The sequence below is a fragment of the Lithobates pipiens genome, unplaced genomic scaffold (assembly GCF_037356315.1).
Source record: "Lithobates pipiens isolate NorthernLeopardFrog02 unplaced genomic scaffold, aLitPip1_a1.2 Scaffold_23, whole genome shotgun sequence".
Lineage (NCBI taxonomy): Eukaryota > Metazoa > Chordata > Amphibia > Anura > Ranidae > Lithobates > Lithobates pipiens.
The window spans coordinates 128,974,406-128,987,341 of NW_027507785.1; the positions used below are offsets into that span (position 1 = coordinate 128,974,406).

At 48.2% G+C, this 12,936-nt stretch overlaps 1 protein-coding gene across 1 annotated transcript in view; it reads left to right on the forward strand.

The window, feature by feature from the left end:
• The window catches only part of GCAT (glycine C-acetyltransferase), a 90,160-nt gene that overhangs the window by 61,913 nt on the left and 15,311 nt on the right, over window positions 1–12,936 (forward strand). The window lies entirely within an intron of this gene.

Genomic DNA, 12,936 nt, shown 5'->3' on the forward strand with positions numbered 1-12,936 from the left:
ATGCAGTCATACTCTCCAGGATAGCAGATTGGAAGTACGCTGCTAATGCTAAGCTGTGGGTGGCCATGGAACACTTTTTATGTGGGGCAGACCTTACGGTTGCACCGTGGATCCCTCGCATACACAGACATCTTGGCACTGAAACCTCCTCGCTTACTTCCTCCACCTTGGCTATATGGGACAACTTACACAAACAGTTCTCCTGGTCTTACAACTCCCCTCTAATGCCACTTCTTCACCATCGGTACTTTCTACCAGGACTGCTAGATCCGGGCTTCCGTGCCTGGTCCTCGGATGGGCCCCTGATGCTACACCAGGTCCTCGAACACTGCCATTAAGCCTTTATCTGACATACTCGGCACCAAACCGACTACATTCCTGCATGCTCAATTACAGTGCTTCCTGCCATCCTTGCCCCGACCACTGAGAGGTCCCGAGACTCTAAATGAAATTGAGGTAGTGTTTTACCCCAAGGATCCTCCCTTGCACTGCATTTCGTTGTTCTATAAGGCCCTCATCGGACTCCTCCACGGCTCATTCCTGCCCTATCTGGCTACATGGGAGGAAGATTTAAGTACGAGCCTCACAGGCCTACAAAAAAGGAAGGTACTACAACTAACCCATGTCTCATCCAATGCCTCACAAATGGCTGAAGTTAATTACAAATTGCTCACCAGATGGCAAAAAACTCCCCGCTATGCTGGAGAAAATGTGGGTTCAACACCACTCATGCACACATCTGGTGGTCATGCCCCCTTATTAAGCCGTTTTGGTGTAGCGTCATCCAGATTATAGAACGTATTCCTGGCATCCTTCTCCCTAATGAACCCTGGACCATTCTTTTCCATGCTACTATAGATCCTGTGGGCCGGTACAAGCGCTCCATCATCCCCCACCTGCTGAACACCGCTAAGGCACTAATTCCTGCCCTTTGGGGCCAACCCAAGATCCTGTCACTGAAAAGCTGGAAGTGACTGCCTGGCAGGGGGATCCCCCTGGTGTGCCAGCTGTGGCATGCCTGCCATAGGTTCGCCATTTTATTCCCTAGGGCAGTGATGACCAGCAGGGGGGCCCGGGCAACCTAACTGCCAAAAATTGTATGTATTAAAAAAAAAAAAAAGTTCCTCCTCCAGCACACCGCCACCCGTCCCACAACTAACCCGTGCGCAAGTGGGGGGGACTCTTTCTTCTTTTTCGGGCGCGGAGGAATACATCTTCTGCACCCGCTCCGCACAACGCACAGCATTAACATAGAAAGGTTATGCTGCGGAGTGATATGCCCAATCCTCTCTCTCTCTCTCTCTCTACACATGACTAACCAGAAGCAGAGAGAGCAGGGGCCGGGCGATCGAGGTGAGAAGTTGGGGACAAGGTGAGGTGTCTGTGTATTCTTGATCTTGAGGCATAAAAGATAAAATAATTGTTTTGTCGATGTGGTAAAAAGTAAAAAGCAACAAATAAAAAGTGCCATCTGCCCCAGTGCCATCTGCCCCAGTGCCATCTGCCCCAGTGCCATCTGCCCCAGTGCCATCTGCCCCAGTGCCATCTGCCCCAGTGCCATCCACCCCAGTGCTACCTGCCCCAGTGCCATCCACCCCAGTGCTACCTGCCCCCAGTGCCACCTGTCGTCAGTGCCACCTGCCCCCAGTGCCACCTGTCGTCAGTGTCACGTGTCATCAGTGCCACATAGTGCCATCTGTCATCAGTGCCACGTATCAGTGCCATTTGTCATCAGTGCCACCTGTCAGTGTCACGTGCCATCTGTTGTCAGTGTCACGTGTCATCAATGCCACTTATCAGTGCCATCTGTCATCAGTGTCACGTGTCATCGGTGCCATGTATTAGTGCCATCTGTCATCGGTGGCACATATTAGTGCCACGTATTAGTGCCATCTGTCATCAGTGCCACGTGTCTTCAGTACCACGTATTAGTGCCACGTGTCAACAGTGCCACGTATAAGTGCCACGTGTCATCAGTGCCACATATTAGTGCCATCTGTCATCAGTGCCACCTGTCATCAGTGCCACGTATAAGTGTCATCATTGCCACGTATCAGTGCCATCTGTCATCAGTGTCACGTGTCATTGTCCTGGTGCTTCAAAAGTGTAATAAGTAGTCAACAAGTTAGATGTGTAATTTATGTTCCTAGAACACATGATGGCGCTACCTGCATGTTGGGCCTCTCTTTGTGGCCAGGCTGTGAAAAAGTCCCACACATGTGCTATTGTAATACTCAGGAGGAGTAGCAGAATTTTTTGGGGGGTGTCATTTGTGGTATACACATGCCATGTGAGAGAAATAACCTATTACAATGACAATTTTGTGGAGAAAAAAAAAAATGAAAAATCTTAATTTTGCAAAGAATTGTGGGAAAAATATGACATCAAAAAACTCACTATGCCTCTTACTAAATACTTTGGAATGTCTACTTTCCAAAAAGGGGTCATTTGGGGGGTATTTTTACTTTCCTGACTTGTTCGGGTCACAAGAAGCGAGCTAGGCCACCAGTACATCAGATGTGATCAATTTTGTGCGATTCGCACCACACCTTGTAGACTCTAACTTTCACAAAGACCAAATAATATCCACTAATTTGGGTTATTTTTTACCAAAGATATGTAGCAGTATAAATTGTGGCCAAAATTTATGAAGAAAAATTAATAATTTGCATAATTCTGTCACAGAAACAAAGAAATATGCGTTTTTTTTCAAAATTTTCTGTCTTTTTTCATTTATAGCGCAAAAAATAAAAACCCCAGAGGTGATCAAATACCACCAAAAGAAATCTCTATTTGTGGGAAAAAAAGGACAAAAAATTCATTTGGGTACAGTGTTGCATGACTGAGTAATTGTCATTCAAAGTGTGAGAGAACCGAAAGCTGAAAATTGGTCTGGGCAGGAAGGGTGTTTAAGTGCCCAGTAAGCAAGTGGTTAATGAATTCTAGCACATGTAAACACAAAAGAATACCCTTTTTTTTTTTTTGTTAAATATAAAAGATGTTGCACCGAGTAAATAGATACCAAACATACCATGCTTTAAAACGATGCCCACCTGTGGAATGGCAGAACACTACGGTAAATTTATATTATCCATAGACGACGCTTTAAAAGCCTTTAGGCTGGGTCCACACCGCTGCGGCAGCGTGAACCGGATGTGATTCGCACCGCACTGCAGTTTCAGTGTTTCAAGGCGGGGTCTGGGGAGGGGCAATGGGTGGGGCCAGGGGTGGGGCTGGAGGAGGGACTAGGGGCGGGGCCAGGGTGGAGCTGAAGGGGGGCCCCGTCAGGTAGGCTGTACGGGGCCCCATGATTTCTATCAGCGGCCCTGATTGCAATAGTTTGTCCCACTGTATTTGCTCAGCAGTCTTTCAAATACAATTTTTTGGGGAGAAAAGACTTTCATGAATTGAAAAAAAACAAAACAGTAAAGTTTGCCCGATTTATTTAATTTATTTATTTTAAATCATGTGAAAGATTGTTACGCCAAGTAAATAGATGCCCTATGTCATGCTTTAAAATTGCGCACACATGGAATGGCGACAAACTATAGTACTTAAAAATATCCACAGGTTACCAGTTAAGAGTTACAAAGGAGGTCTTGTGCTAGAATTATTGCTCTCGTGGTGATGCCTCACATGTGTGGTTTGAACACGGTTTACATGTGCGGACGCAAATTACGTATGTTTGCTTCTGCGCTCATGCACAGAGGGATGGGGTGCTTTAAAAAAAAAAAAAAAAAAAATGATCTACTAGTATGCATCGCATACTAGTACATTATGTCAGACTTGCCTGCAGACGAAACTTTCGTTGTGACCCCTGGAGGACTCATTCATCTTCGACCCGCCTTCCTTTCAGGGCCGTGGACTCAGGCTGTGTGACTGTGGGAGCCGCCAGTCACAGCGCAAGGCTCTGAAGAAACTTTCTTTGTACTTCTTTTGGGCGACAGGCATCCTGCGATTCTGCTTGCGCGTTTTTGCAGCGATTGCTGCCTGGCAAATCGTGGCAAAGTCATACTGTGATCGGGGTGCCATTAGAAGTGACAGGGATCACACAGGCGTCCTGCGTTTTGCTGCTATTTTGAATCGTGGGCAGAAAGATGTGAACGGAGCCTTGGTTGGACTGGTTTTGGATGTGCCAATGTACCAGAATTACTTCACCCTGTGTGCCTTTATTGTACGCTTAAGAAAACAACTGGGTTTTTGACTTGCCATAAAATCTTTCTTGGAGTACATTAAAGTGGTTAATAACTTTTTTTTTTTTTTTCGCTTAAAGCGAAGCTCCACCCAAAAGGGTAAGCCCTGCTTGTTTGCACCCCACCCCTGGCCACATTTTGGCACTTTCTCGTTTTGACAGGTACTCTCTCCCACTTCTGGGTAAGGTCGCCACAAGGATTTCCGCCCCCACCCCCCACTTGCTGCCATCTGGGACACACAAGTCTCAGAAGTCGGCTGGACCATTCAGAAAGCACAGCACAGCTCACACATGAGCCATAGGAAACCAGCTGTGAAGCCTGAAACCTTCAAGGCTATCTAAAGGTTCCTCTAAAAAAAAAAAAAAAAAAAAAAAGTAGAAAAAAACCAAACATGTCATGCTTCCTCTGTGCAGTTGGTTTTGCACAGAGTGACCCTGATCCTTCCCTTCTGGGGTCCCTCAGTGGCGCTCCTGGCTCCTCTTCTTGAGTGCCCCATTGGAGAGCCACTCTCTCTCGGGGCACTCATGTGGGTGCGCTCCCGTGTCCTGCTGCTGTGTCTTTTGACACAGACAGCACGACCTGGCCCCGCCGTCATTAAATTTGACAGCAGCGAGAGCCAATGGCTGCGCTGCTATCAGCCTTTCCAATCAGGACCCGAGGCACCTGCTGGACCTGGTGTGTTCATCACTGGGAAGGCCAGGTTCAGGTAGTTGGGGGGGGGGGGGGGGGGGGGGCTCCGGGGGCAGTTGCATCACTGTAGAATGCATTAAGGTGAAAAACCTTGAGGGTTTACAACCCATTTAACTGCTGGTTTCCCTTACTTACAATGCCAGCGCCTGCACCTGAAGCAGATTGACTAAATCGGCTCAGGGTGCCGCCACCGCAGGATCCCTGGACAGGTAAGTGTCCTTTTATATTAAAAGTTAGCAGCTACAGTATTTGTAGCTGCTGACTTATTTTTTCCCCAGACTGGAGCGCCTCTTGCATTAAGGTAAAAAAGGCACCCCTACCTTGTCTCATCACTAAGGCACTGTCCCGGTTGCAGCACTGCCTGGTTTCTCAGATACAGCCTCCCACTGCTGTCAGTCAAACTCCTGTAAGCAGAGCACATTGGTGGGACTTACTGAAGCTGTGTGTGTCTATGGATGCTCACAGCCTGCTTTAAGAGTGTGCTTGTATGGGTACCCCCATAGCAAGTGGCTTGCTATGGGAACACTTAAAGGAAGGTGGTGTGGAATGTACGGGGGGGTGGGGGCAATATTCTTGCACACGGCAAGCAAGTATAATCTTTTTTTTATTTTAAAGTTTTGCCTTTAGTATTGCTTTAAAGGGACACAGTTACCTCTTCTTTGATATTTTGGACCACTCCTATGTACTATTGCTTCTCCAAAAGAGTGGAGCATGATGGAAGTGGAGGGGTTATATGGGGCTGTCTTACAGCTTTGTTTGCCATGGTCCAATATTCTGAAGGCATCCGCATAACCCAGTGTAGCAGAATTACTTTATCCTGTGTCCCTTAATGTACTCCAAGTAAAGTTTACGGTAAGTCCTAAATCCTGTTTTACTTTATCTTTAAACTGTAGATACACAAAATTTAAGAGAAGCTCCAGTAATTTTGTATACATGTAAAAGAACCGCTGCTCCAGGTGTATAAAAAAAAAAGGCTGATTGGAGTATCTTGCAGAGTGTTAGTCCCGGCCCACCTCCGGAAACTTGTAAAGAGGAAAGAAATGGTTGCACATCCAGAACTTCCGAAGACGTGTTTCACACATACATCTTGTGCTTAATCATTACCTAATGATTAAGCACAAGATGTTTATGTGAAATGTGTCTACGTGACCACAGTTTGGTGTCTTTGGTGTTATCATTGTGAAATAAACTAATTTCTTTCTTTCTTTTTGGTGTTTATGTAGCTGCTGCCTTATAAACACTCACCAGTCCCAGGTTCCAGCGACGTGCTCACCTGAGCTGTTCCTTCTCGTCTTCTCTCCCTGGCATCTCAACTTGCGACTTCAGTCAGGTGCCCAGTGCACGTGAGCGCGCCACTCTGCGCATGTGAATGGTCTTCCAGTCTTCTGGGTCCCAGATGAGTGTGGGGAGGAAGGGGAAAGAACTTCCGCTTAGATAGGTTACTTATCAAAACTAGGTACCCACTCCTCCCTTAAAAAAAAAATGGCCATTTTGAGACGAGGAGGCCTTAAAGCAGAACATCCCCTTTTGGGTAGAGCTCCTCTTTTTAAATAAAAACCTCTTCTGCACAGTACAGAAAAATACCTGTTGATCTGGTCAGAAATCCAGTGAGCTGGAACTTCCTGTGTACGCTGCACTGAAATTTCAAGCCTTTAGTATGAGCCCTGCCCGTATCTCCTCTTTGCTTTCAAAATATTTTATTTTATATCAAGGCACTTACATACGTAAAACAGTACACAATCTAGCAATAGCAGGGAGGGCCTGCTGTCACAATGTAAGTAAAATAAAGAACATGAGACATTAGTGCAAAACAGATACTATCAAGAGTGTACAGTCGGCAAGCCCTTCCTTATCGAGGGGCTACATCAATAAGAGGTAAACGGAGGGTGTCCCCCCCGTGAGAGCCCACCAGGTAAAACTATTAGGGTAACTCCCAGGAGCCCCCATCCCGACACCCCTAATAGGGAACTTGCTGTGCAAGGATGAGGTAGTGTCCTCCCAGGCCCCTCCCCCGCAGAGGGGAAAAACAGTCGGAGGATCGTCTGCCGTGGGTACCGCAATAATAAATTGGACTGTATGGTGAACCTGTCAATTACAGCTCTGTTGAGCAAACCAAAATCTTAGAACGACTAGAAGGACAGAGAAGAAAAGTAAAGAGGAGAAGAGGAGAACAGAGGGGTCGGGGGAGGTAAGCTATGTCCTGAAAGGGTGGAAGGATATAGCGAGGGAATGTTGCACAATCAGTGTAAGAATGGGTGCTTTATGGGTGAGGTCTGGTTCCTAGGGGAGGGCCTGGGGGCACCCCCGGCAGCAGAGAGATTCCCATGTAGCGGGCCCAAGGGTCCCACACCTTTCGGAATTTAGGTGTGGTGTCTGACAGAATACCTGATAGTTTTTCTTGGGACATTATCCACGATATCTTCCTCTTAACTGCGAGGAAGGAGGGTTTGGGTTGCTTCCATGCGGAGGCAATCGCAATTTTGGCTCCTAATAGAATAAAATAAGTAAGTCTCTGAATGTTACCAGACATCAAAGGAATCGGGGTATTGAGTAACGCAACCTCTGGAGTTCTCGAAACCCGGCAGCCTGTGACTAAGTAAATCAAGTTGAATATTTTAGTCCAGAACGAACGGAGTCTAGGGCATTCCCACCAGATGTGGATCATGGAGCCGCGAAGTTGGCACCCCCTGAAACATAAGGGATTAGCCGTGGGATATATTCTGGCTAGCCTTACTGGAGTGAGGTACCACCTGGTTATCACTTTGATGCTAGCCTCCATTAGTGAGGTGTTCTGGATCCCACGAAAGGATCTGGCTAAGGCCAGCTGCCAGGATTCGAGACTCCCAGACGTCTGGAGATCAGATTCCCAAGCCGTCATATAGGGGGATTTACCCGTTGGGGAAGTGAGAGCCGTGTAGATCACTGAAATACCACCCCTCCGCTCCCCAACTCCACCACACCAGGCTTCATATTCAGTAAAGGGAGGAGGAAGGGGTTTGTTTTTCCAAAGTGAGTTCAAATAGTGAGATATTTGGTGGAAGCGGAACCTCTCTGTGTCTGGTAGCTCTAAGTGTTCGATACAATAAGCTAGGGAAATCGGACCCCTGGAATTAAAAAAGTGACCTATCCGGTATAGTCCCTTGTCCAACCACCATCTGAAGGCCTCAATGTTCAGACCGGGGGGGAAGTCGTGATTACGGAAAATGTGAGCAAGGGGTCTTATAGAGGAGACTAGGGAAGGCTCTTTGCGAAGGCCGTCCCATAGGGCACAGGAGTGAGAAAGGGATGGGGACATAATGGGCGGCCTGGCTTTGGGCGGGCACCATAATAAAAAATCTAGTGTATAGGAGGGTACCGCACGGCGTTCTATGGACTGCCAGTCCGGTTTCTCATATGTGGAGTAGATCGAGGAGAGTTGGGCTAGGCGAGCTGCAAGGTAGTATTTGTGGAGGTTAGGCAGACCCAGCCCCCCTCTGCGTCTATGCAGGAAGAGCGTGTTTTGCGGTAGACGGTATCCCTTATTACCCCAAATATATTTCAGTATTTTGCTTTGCAGAGAGCAAAGGTGGTCCTTCCGAACTGGTATTGGCAGGGCTCGAAAGTAGTACAGGATTTTGGGGAGAAGGGTCATTTTTATGGAGTTAATCCGGCCAAGCCAGGATAATTCATGTTTAGACCATGAGGAGAGGTCGGTTGCCAACTGTCTGTATAATTTGGGGTAATTGTGGGCATATAGCATCTCTATTTTAGGTGTGAGGGAGATACCCAAGTATTGGATGGCAGTGTCACTCCATTGGAACGGAAAGGATTGTTTGAGTGAGAGGACTTGGTGAGTGGGGAGAGAAACATTTAACGCCACAGACTTGGAGTAATTAACCCTCAAGCCTGAGACCTTGGCAAAGTCGTCCAATACCCGGGATAAGTTGGGTAGGGTTGTGAGGGGGGAAGTGAGGAACAACAGTATGTCGTCCGCGAAGAGTCCACACTTGTGCGTTTGACTACCGCATTGGACACCTCTAATGTCCATATTGTGGCGGACTGCGATCGCCAGTGTTTCAATGGCTATTGCAAATATGAGGGGGGATAGGGGGCACCCCTGTCTGGTCCCCCTGGTGATGGGAATTGGCTCAGAAAGGTATCCCTGCATTCGAATTTGGGCCCTCGGCTGGGAGTATAAGGCCTGTAATAGGCCAAGGAAGCGAGCCCCAAATCCCCACCTGTCAAAGAGCTGGAAGATGTACTGCCATGAGACCGAGTCGAAAGCCTTTTGAATATCTAAGGAAAGGAGGAAGCCAGATTGTCCGGATCCCCCTTCCCAATTAGACTGCAAAATGGAGATAATGTCGATCGCCCTCCGAATTTGATCAGGTCCCTGTCTGCCGGGAATAAAACCAACTTGATCCTTGTGGACATAGCGTCCAATAAAGGAGGCTAACCTATTGGCCATAACTTTCGTAAGAATTTTGAGATCATTATTAATAAGGGAAATCGGTCTGTAGTTGCTGACATCTTCCAAGTTCTTGCCAGGTTTGGGGATGACCGTGATATACGCCGTGTTAAGGTGGGGATCTAGGGGGTCTCCATTAGCTTTATGGTTACCGAGATTGGCCAGGTGGGGAGCTAGTGTGTTGGCAAAAGCTTTATAATAAGGGATCGAAAGGCCGTCGGGACCAGGGGCGGAGCTTTTTTTAAGAGTCTTTATGACTTCCAGTATCTCCTCTGTCTGGAAGGGGGCTTCCATAACTTGTTTGTGAACGTCCGATAAGGCCGGGATGGGCAGACCCTCCAAGAACTTTGGGAGGAGGTTATCTTTGGGGGGTGGGGAGCTACTGTAGAGAGAGGTGTAGAATTTCTGAAAGGCATTCAAAACTGTGACCGGATTAGACGTGGGCGGGAGTCCCGCGCTTCTGATCCGAGGGAGGGTGCTCAGCTTGGTTCTAGGGGAGAGTCTATTGGCCAGGAGAGTGCCTATTTTATCCGCCTGTGAGTAAAATTTGTGGCCAGCCCACCTAACTGATTTTTCAGCTTTCGTGGTGAGGGCGAGATTTAGTTCTAAGCGAGTCCTGTCTAGTATGGCCGTGGGGGTACGGAGGGGGTCCTTTTTGTGAAGAGCTCTGAGTTTAGAGTATTCCTCTTCTAGCTTCAGGATGGTTGATTGCCTTTCCCGTTTTATTTGAGAGCCCAATTGCATGAATTTTCCCCTAATGTAAGCTTTGTGTGCCGCCCACAGGGTCTCGGGGGAGACATCAGGAGTCGCATTAATAGAAAAATATTCCTTCAATGCTTTGTCGAGTTCTATAATTCGTGATGGCTCCGAGAGGAGGGATTCATTTAGCCTCCAATGCCTAGGATGTCTCCCACTCGAGCCCCCCAGGGCCGTCACAATTACAAGAGAGTGATCTGAGATCACTGTGTCAGTGATGGAGGCTTTGAGCATCCTGGGAAGGAGCGAGAAGGGGACAAATACGTGGTCTATACGTGCATATGATTGGTGAGGCGCTGAGAAGTGAGTGTAGTCTCTCTTTGTGGGGTTTAATTCCCGCCAGACATCGGATAGCCCATGAGCGTGTAGCAATTTGGCAATCCGTAAGCTTGCCTTTGTGGGCCTGGTTAAGCGGGGACGTGAGGGGGAGGATTTATCAAGTCCTTGATCAAAGGCGACGTTAGAGTCTCCTCCGACAACAACCGTCCCCTCTAAAAGAGGTGCTAATATGCGTAGCATGGATTCAAAAAATTTGGCCTGACCCGTGTTCGGGGCATAGTAGGAGACCAAGGAGTAAAGTTGGTCCCCCACAGTGCCCTTTACAAGTAAAAATCTGCCCTCCGGATCCGCTTTTTCAAAACACTTAATGAAATTGCATGTTTTGGCCATCAAAATGGCCACCCCCTTGGTCTTGGATTCCGCATTGGCTAAGAAGAACTGAGGGAAGTGGGCATGTAGGTACTTGGGACTATACCGGATAGGGAAATGGGTTTCCTGAAGCAGAATTATATCCAGTTTCAGGGATTTGTAGTAATCGAGGGCTTTTCTCCGTTTGATGGGGGAATTGAGACCCTGAATGTTGTGGGAGGCTATCTTAAGCCTAGCAGCCTGTGGATCAGCCATGGAGCAGAGGGGGAGCCCAGCATCTAAAAACGACCTCACTTACCCAATCTATAGCTGGGTTCTTGGTAAGGGCATTGAGATCGGTGGCCCGAGGATGTCTCCCAGGATACCATGTCGACTGGGTTGGCTCAGCCCAACCTGAGGAGAAAAAAAATAGTGTCATGCAAACATTCAACGGGGGAAGCTTACCATCAAGGGGGAGGAGAAGGGGAGAAAGGGCAAGGAAAGAAAGGGTTCCTGAGAAGAGAAGGAGGAGATCAGGGCAGGAGACACCCCCCGAAATCCCAAGCAAACACAATGTAGACAACCGACCCATAAGGTCAGGAGTCCCGACCCCCAGACGCCTGGGAAAGGCCGAGGGAGGGAGAGTTACACATGTGGTCCCTCGCGGAACTGGGGACCCCTAGTCGGGTAACTACCCGAACTGTGAAATCAACTTTAAATAACAATAACATAAAAGCTGCAATATACATAAAAAGAAACTTTTCTTTTGAGGCACGGCTAAACATAATGCCTAAAAGATCCTGGGGCTAAGAGATTAACGCTGTTCTTAAGGCATAAGGAAGGATGGTACGTTCAGGGGGGGTGTTGAGGAATGCAGCCCCCTGGGAAATCCTCAAAGCAACCTTAGGGCCCATTTCGAGGGTATGTAAAGAAAAAAAAATATATGCGGGGTTATGGGCAGTCCATTAGATGGACAAAGTACTGCATAGCGTCCCGGATTATTGGAGGCAATGGGGATAAGGGTAGGACAAGGGTATCACAAGTCCTAGGCAAGGGGAGGGCAAAACGGGTTGGAGGGCCAAACTTTCCAAGTTTGGGGAGCAGACCTCCTGCCCTCTCCAGGACCTCGGACGGTCAGTCACAAAATGGAGAGACTGATAATGGGATTGGAAGTTGCTCAGGTGGGTGCATTATCTTTGACCTTCTTGGCTCTTCCGGAGGTCCACAACGGGGATTGTGGGCTGTTAGGAGTGGGTCGTTTGTTAGATCCCTGGCTAGGGTTAGAAGTGTCCATGTCAGCTTCTTGAGAGATGATTTTCAGCTTGGTGAGGAGCTTTTCCCCCTCGGGAAAAGTGGAGAAGGCAAAAGACTTCCCTTTGTCCGTGAACCTGACCGCAAAAGGGAATACCCATTTGTATTTTATGTCTTTGTGGGACATTGCAAGCAAGAGGGGTTTTAGAGCTCTCCGTCTCTGTATCGTGGAGGGGGAGAGGTCCGCAAAGATCTGAACCTGGTGACCCTGGTACTTGACGTGTTGCAGGGATCTGGCTCTCTTCATGAATTCTTCTTTCACCGAGAAGTGATGTGGCTTGGCCAGAACATCTCGCGGGGTGCCATCTTTCCTAGGGGGGCCGAGGGTTCTATGGACCCGGTCAAGTTCAAGCTTAGTAGCTGGGATGTCAGGGATTAGCTGTTGAATGAGGTCTTGCACCGCCCTGGACACATCAGTTATTGATTCTGGAAGCCCGCGAATTCTGACGTTATATCTGCGTGACCTATTTTCGAGGTCATCTATACGGGCCATGGCTATGTCCAATTGCTCCTGTACTGAGTAGATGTGTCTGGAGTTTTGGATGGATCTGGCTATGGTATCCTCCATTTTATGTTCGATCGTTTCGATCCGGGAGCCTAGGTTAATAAAATCAGCTTTCAATTCCCCCGTGATTTGCAAGGCAGTTTGGGAGAGGCCCCTCTCTAATAATTCAGAGAATTTGCCAAACAGGGCATCCATGTGGGAGACTGGGTCTGTATGAGCAGCCTCGTGGGGGGCCATGGCGGTCTGGGTAACTCTGTGGGTCCCCGCTGGGGAGGGAGAGAACTCCTGGATGGTGCGTTCCAGCAGAGAGACCGTGGAGGCCGGGGACGGTGTGGCTTCCTTGGGAAGACCCCTGGGGTTGCCTGGGGTGGCGTGGAGGGGAGGAAAGTCTGTATCTGACCTGAAAT